Source organism: Sceloporus occidentalis, unplaced genomic scaffold, assembly GCF_023333645.1.
Source record: "Sceloporus occidentalis isolate IW3139 unplaced genomic scaffold, rSceOcc1.0.p SCAF_19, whole genome shotgun sequence".
Lineage (NCBI taxonomy): Eukaryota > Metazoa > Chordata > Lepidosauria > Squamata > Phrynosomatidae > Sceloporus > Sceloporus occidentalis.
The window spans coordinates 14,689,300-14,695,830 of record NW_028316999.1 but is presented as its reverse complement, the minus strand read 5'-3'; positions in this window follow the sequence as shown (position 1 = coordinate 14,695,830).

Sequence of the window (6,531 nt, the reverse complement as noted above, 5' to 3'; positions counted from 1 at the left end):
AATCACACTCCTATCATGCCAAGTCATATTGTTGATTTTTTTTGTCCAATTGTGGTGTGTTACTTTTAATAAAAGTGTGGTTACACACTAAAATTGGACAAAAAATACAATGCCCAGCCAACCAGTACATGCTGGAATCTGGGTATGCCTGAGATTGCTGTTAACAATCATAATATATAATTTTTTGTACAATTTTGGTGTGTAACTTACTTTTATTAAAAGTGTGTGGGGGGTCATTTTCAGTTTCGGTGAACCCTGAATTTTCGGTTTTGGTCCAGAATTTTCATATTAGTGCATCGCTAAAATAAATAGAACTATTTTATTTTTACTTATCCAGAATCCTGAATTTGTAGTCACAAAACTTTCTAGGACAAGAAATCAGTGAGAGGAAAAGTAAAGGTTTTGTGTTATTTACTTTTTTTAAATCTGCATATCTTATTAAAGGCCATATTTTCTCACAGTGAAAAATGAGTGCGGCCCGCGCACGTATACAATTCTGATGAAGTGGCCCACTGCAGAAAAAACTTGGACGCCCCTGGTATATAGTGATAGGAGTTATGCTGCACTATTATCAGTGTCTGGCTCAACGTATAGTGATAGGGATTATGCTGTACCACCGTCAATGTCTGCCTCAGTATATAGTGTTAGGTGTCATGCTGTACCCCCGTCAATGTCGGCCTCAGCATATAGTGATAGGTGTTATGATGTACCCCCATCAATGTCTGCCTCAGTATATAGTAATAGGTGTAATGCTGTACCACCGTCAATGTCTGCCTCAGTATATAGTGGTAGGTGTTATGCTGTACCACCGTCAATGTCTGCCTCAGTATATAATGATACCAGTAATGCTGTTCCACCTTCAATGTCTGCGCCAGTATATAACGATAGAAGCTATGCAGTTTTAAAGTGTTTGTGGGGGTGTGCCACATACAGGATCCGCCCCAGGTGCCAAATACTCTAGGTACGCCCCTGGGTGTTGGTCTTACTTGTCTGCAGTCACCTTCTCTTAGGCTTGAAAAGAACTGCGTACTAGATGGTTACTTTTACCAGTCTAATATATTGTGTCCTTGCTCACATTGGGTGCCTGTGTGACCACATAGGTAGCATGCCCAAAAGGCAAACCTGGTAATTAGTAAATATTAATAACACTAAAGTGCAAAAACAATAACTATCTTTCAAGATACCACATCCTCCTCATTATTTTTTGCACCCATTTTCTTTTCTGTAATTATATTATGCAAAAACTGGATGGGAGCTCACTTGATCTTAATAAAAATACTTACTTTATTTGTCAAGCATAAAAAATAACAAACTGAGATATATTAACAAAGTGGCTTTGAATATAGGACATGCTGACTGCCTCACGCGTTTCACGCTTACTTAGGTGCTTAATCATAGGCACTGAAACCTAGAACATTTACATATATAAATACCAAGAACCCTAATTACAAACCCCACCACTTTATAAAATGATCCAATCCCATGGTATATCTAATTTCTGGGAAAGGAAAATAATTACCTTCACTGCGCAACTGAATATGGTATATAATTAATTACATGTTCAAATGTCAAGCCTAGTATGTGAGTTGTACATCAAGGAGTGTCAGGAAACATATCAGAGAACATGTATTTGATATAAAAATGAATAAGAAAAACTTATCTTTAAATAGGCATTTCCAACTGTGCAGCAAAGTTAATGTACAATGTTTTTCTTATCAGGGTATAGAAAAAATCAAAAAGCCACAGCAAGAAGGTAACAGACACAACAGGTTGTGTGAAACAGAGGTTTACTGGATCTTCAGTTTGAAATCCAGGAAACCTAAAGGCATGAATTCGGAATATATTATCTCACTTTTTGATCGAATCAAATGCTATTTTACTGAATTTAAATGCTCATGTATCAAATTATGATATAAAATATATAAATGGAATATTGTGTGCATGCAAAAGGAGTTTATGCTTGTTTTGTATGTAGAATGTTGAATATGAATTTAATATCATGTGATAAGGTGCAGGGTGTGATTACTGATGGCATATACACCCCCCCCAGGTTTTGGAGGGTTTGGTATGATATGTAGCCCCAGGGGGGGGTATGTGTTGTGCCACGTAAAATTATGAGTATATATGGGTCCCTGGGGTGGAGCATACGGAGAGTAGGGTAGGCCGGTGCTCCACCCCGCAATTTAAATACACCTGGAATATAAGAGAATCCAGGCCAGGAGTTCAGGCTGACTCCAAAGCACTGGTCAGTGGCAAGTGATTAGCTACAGTGACTGCAATAAAGCCTTGCCTGATTAACAGGCCTGGAAGCAGCAAGGCTGGCTATGCACTAAAGAGGCAATTGGCCCCCCTGTTGCCCCCCTGCCGAATTTGGAATAAAGCCGTCTTTTTTTTAATGCGGAGGAGAGAGAGGGGCGCCTAGCAACGGCTCGTTGACCCTCATTTTCCTCCGGGAGGCCTCTACCGCCGTCGCAGTGCCGGGATTTCATGCTGAGCGCCGGAATATGATGTCATATTCCGGCGCTCAGCAGTGAAGCAGTGGGCACCGCAGCAGAGCAGGAAGACAGAAGCCTCGCGCTCCCGTCACTGGACTTAAAGGTGAGAGAACTACAAAGGGGGGAGAGGGTAGATAGTGAGTAGGGAAAGGGGAAGGATATGGGGTAGAAAGTGATAAGGGAAGGAGAGGGGGTAGACATTGAGGAAGAGGGTAGTAGGGAAAGGGGAGGGAGAGAGAGAGGGTAGAAAGTGATAAGGGAGGGAGAGGGGGTAGATAGTGAGGAAGAGGGTAGTAAGAATATTGAAATAAGTAAATAGTGTGAATTCATGTGTGGATGCATTGTGTGAATGAGGGAGAGCATGAGTTAATATGTGGATGAATTGTCTGAATGAGGGAGAGCATGAGTTAATATGTGAATGAATTGTCTGACTGAGGGAGAGCATGAGTTAATATGTGGGTGAATTGTCTGAATGAGGGACAGCATGAGTTGTCTGAATGAGGCACAGCATGAGTTAATATGTGGATGAGTTGTCTGAATGAGGGAGAGCATGAGTTAATATGTGAATTAATTGTCTGAATGAGGGAGAGCATTAGTTAATAAGTGGATTAATTGTCTGAATGAGGGAGAGCATGAGTTAATATGTGGATAAATTGTCTGAATGAGGGAGAGCGAGAGTTAATGTGTGGCTGAATTGTATGAATGAAAGTGTGAATTAGTGAGTGACTGTAAAAGTGTTTGTGTATCATAGATGTATAATTGTGGAAGGGCAAAGATGGCACTAGCAGGATGTTTGAGCATTGGGGACCAAGATGGCACAGGCAGGGTGTATATGGGACAAATATGGCACAGGCCGGGCTGTCTGGGGACAAAGTTGACTTGTGCTGTGCCATTTGGGGACAAAGATGGCAAATCTTATGTGTGTTATCTGGGTGCTGGTCAGGTTCTATGTAGGCAATGTGGACGCCAGGGCTGGCTTTGGGGTGTGCAACCTGTGATCTATGCCTGTAGTTTAGGGGTTTAAATATAAGATACCTTTAATGCTGGGTTTTTATGTGAATTCCAATTGATCTATACCTGCAAAGATGAGTTTTTGTGTTATTCTGTAGATCCCTATCTGCTATGCTATGTTTCCATACATTATTTAAGTAAACCTGCAAATACAGGGTTTGTATGTCTTATTCAGTTTATTAATACCTGCAATGCTGGTTCCATGTATTTATTTAATCTATACCTGCAATGCTACGTTTCATATAGTATTATTGTATACCTGCAAATACAGGATTTGTATGTCTGATTCTGTTTATTTGATATATACCTTCAGTGCTGAGATCACAAGTGAATTTCAATTGATGCAAAGCTGGGTTTGTGTGTTTATGTGTTGATCTATACCTGCTATCAGCAGCAGGGTCTAATAGTTATATATATATATTTATATATATCAGCAGGGACTAATATATATATCGGCAACTGGGGCTAATATTTATATATATCGGCAGCAGGGTCTAATATTAACGAAACTGCCAGTTCAGCTGTAATTTTGAAATCATGTTTCAATAGTCTTTACTTCAAAGAGATAAGTACTCATTATGTAGTTAAAAATGCATGTCTAGGGCGTACGTGCGATGGGGCCATCACATAAATTAATAATAAAGAGAGGAGCTTGCTGGGGGCATTAATACAAATAGTGGTGGCAGGAGGCCATCATACAAGGGTGTGGGGGCACCACAATAATCTATACTGAAAGGGTGCTGGCTGGGGCATCAATACACAAGGGGCAAAAACACTAAGGGGGGTATAAACGACAGTGCAGTGTTAAAAATCCATCCTGATGTAGATGTCTGTGACGTAGATTGTGTCCTGCTGTTTGTGTTTTTGGTTATCAGTATAGCAGAGCCTGTCCTGGGGTGTGTGTATAGGTGTTGGTGTGGCAGAGCCTGTCCTGGTGTGTGTTTGGGTGTCGGTGTGACAGAGCCTGTCCTGGTGTGTGTGTCTGGGTGTCCGTGTGACAGAGCCTGTGTTGGTGTGTGTGTTTGGTCATCTGTTTCCTGGCACTTAACCTACAATAGGAATTATTTAATTTATACTTATCCAGAGATAAAATGCCCTCCTGAAGTTTTAGTGACCTCAGGGGACAAAAACGTTCAAGGCCCTGAAATCATTTAGTGATCATTTATTTCAAGGATTAGTTGCACTAAGTTGTGGCTTCAGACTTCCCATGTTGAACGATCAAGTATTATGTTAGTCCAATAACAAAAGTATCATTCCATAGCACATTACTTTTGGCAATATATATATATATATATATATATATATATAGTTTTTTTCAGTGGTATGATTTAATGGTGGAAATTATGAATGCCCCCCCCCTAGTTTGACTGTGGTATCTTGTGTGCCCCCCTATATATTGTTTCTAAAGTCGCCAATATGTAGCATTAACATTATCCTTCACTGGGGCCTAGTCCTCTACTAAACTTTACATTAGGCACCATGCATTCCGGCGAGTAACGTTCTTCAGGAGTCAGCCAAACCTAAATTAATCCATGAGATTTCCAGATTTTGAAGCATGATTTGCTCCTCAGAACACATTTCCACTGTTTCAGAGTCCAGTTGCAGTGTACTTTACACAACTCCAGTTTACACTTGGCATTGGTATTGTGATTATCAACTTGTGTACAGCTGCTCGGTCATGGAAACCCATACAGCTCCATGAAGATCCCTATGAACAATGCTTGTGCTGATGATGCTTCCAGAGGCAGTTTGGAACTCTGTAGTGAGTGATGTTATGGAGGACATGCTTTAGCACTCAGTGGCCCATTCTGTGAGTGGCTGTTACTCCTAAATGCTTCCACTTCACAACTATAGCATTTACAGTGGACTGGGTCAAATCTATCTGCGCAGAAATTTCACGTACTGACATGTGCCAAAGGCGGCGTTCTATGAAGATGCCACATTTAAAGTTACTGAGCTCTTCAGTATGGCCCATTCTACTCCCAATGTTTGTCTATGGAGGTTGCATGCCTATGTGCTTGATTTTATACACCTGTAATGGGTCTGACTAAAACACATAAGCCCCGTTAATAGGAAGGTTATCCACACATTTTTGGTCATACAGTGTGCATCTGCCATTCCATAAAAAAATATAAAAATATTTTTCCTCAAAAAACATTTAATAATACAATTATATAGACAGACCTAGTACACAAATGGGTGGTCCTTGTTTAGGAGGGATTGTCCCTCTTTGGGACTCCATTTCCCTTGTCCCTCTTTCCTCCATTATTGTCCCTTTTCTATTTACATCGCATCACAGTTCAAAATGTGCTACCTATAAAGATTAAACTTGATGGACAGTTTTATTTCTCAACCATATCAACCTTTACTCAGTAAGGTAGTTACATGTTTAATAGCTTCGTTTCCATGCTGGCCATCTGTGTCCTCTTTTCTCTTCTGGCACAGTTTAGTCTTTTCTGCATATGTATCCTTCCTATAATAAATTTGTGTTTGTTCTGGTATGCTGTATCTATTTAACTACCATCTCTCGAGTTTTATGTCACTGAGTGAAATATATATTTTTATGATACCAGCTTGATTGTTATCTAGGGTATCACCTTATGATCCGACTCATTTGTTGCTGCTATTGAAGAGGCACAACGTCTGCACTGTAAAAAGGTCATGGTTTGTTCCATATATATACTGAATATATATACTGAATATATATCATGTAATGTACAACTCTGTGCCTTCAGGACATACTGGAAAACAAAAAAATCTCAATGTGCTCTTCTTTGTTAAACATGTTTGTAGATAAATAGATACATATTCCAAAAGTGCTCACTGTTGTTTATTTAAACACTTATGCTGTTTAAAAATTCAAATTGTCATTGTTCTTACAGTTAACCCCATCAGCAAAACTTGTGATTCTTATTCAATTTTATATATACCACAGACTACAACCTGCTGTTTGGAATCAACAAGAGCTGTTGTAGGGATGTCGGCTCCAACCAGGGGCGTAACTAGACGCCTCAGGGCCCGGGTG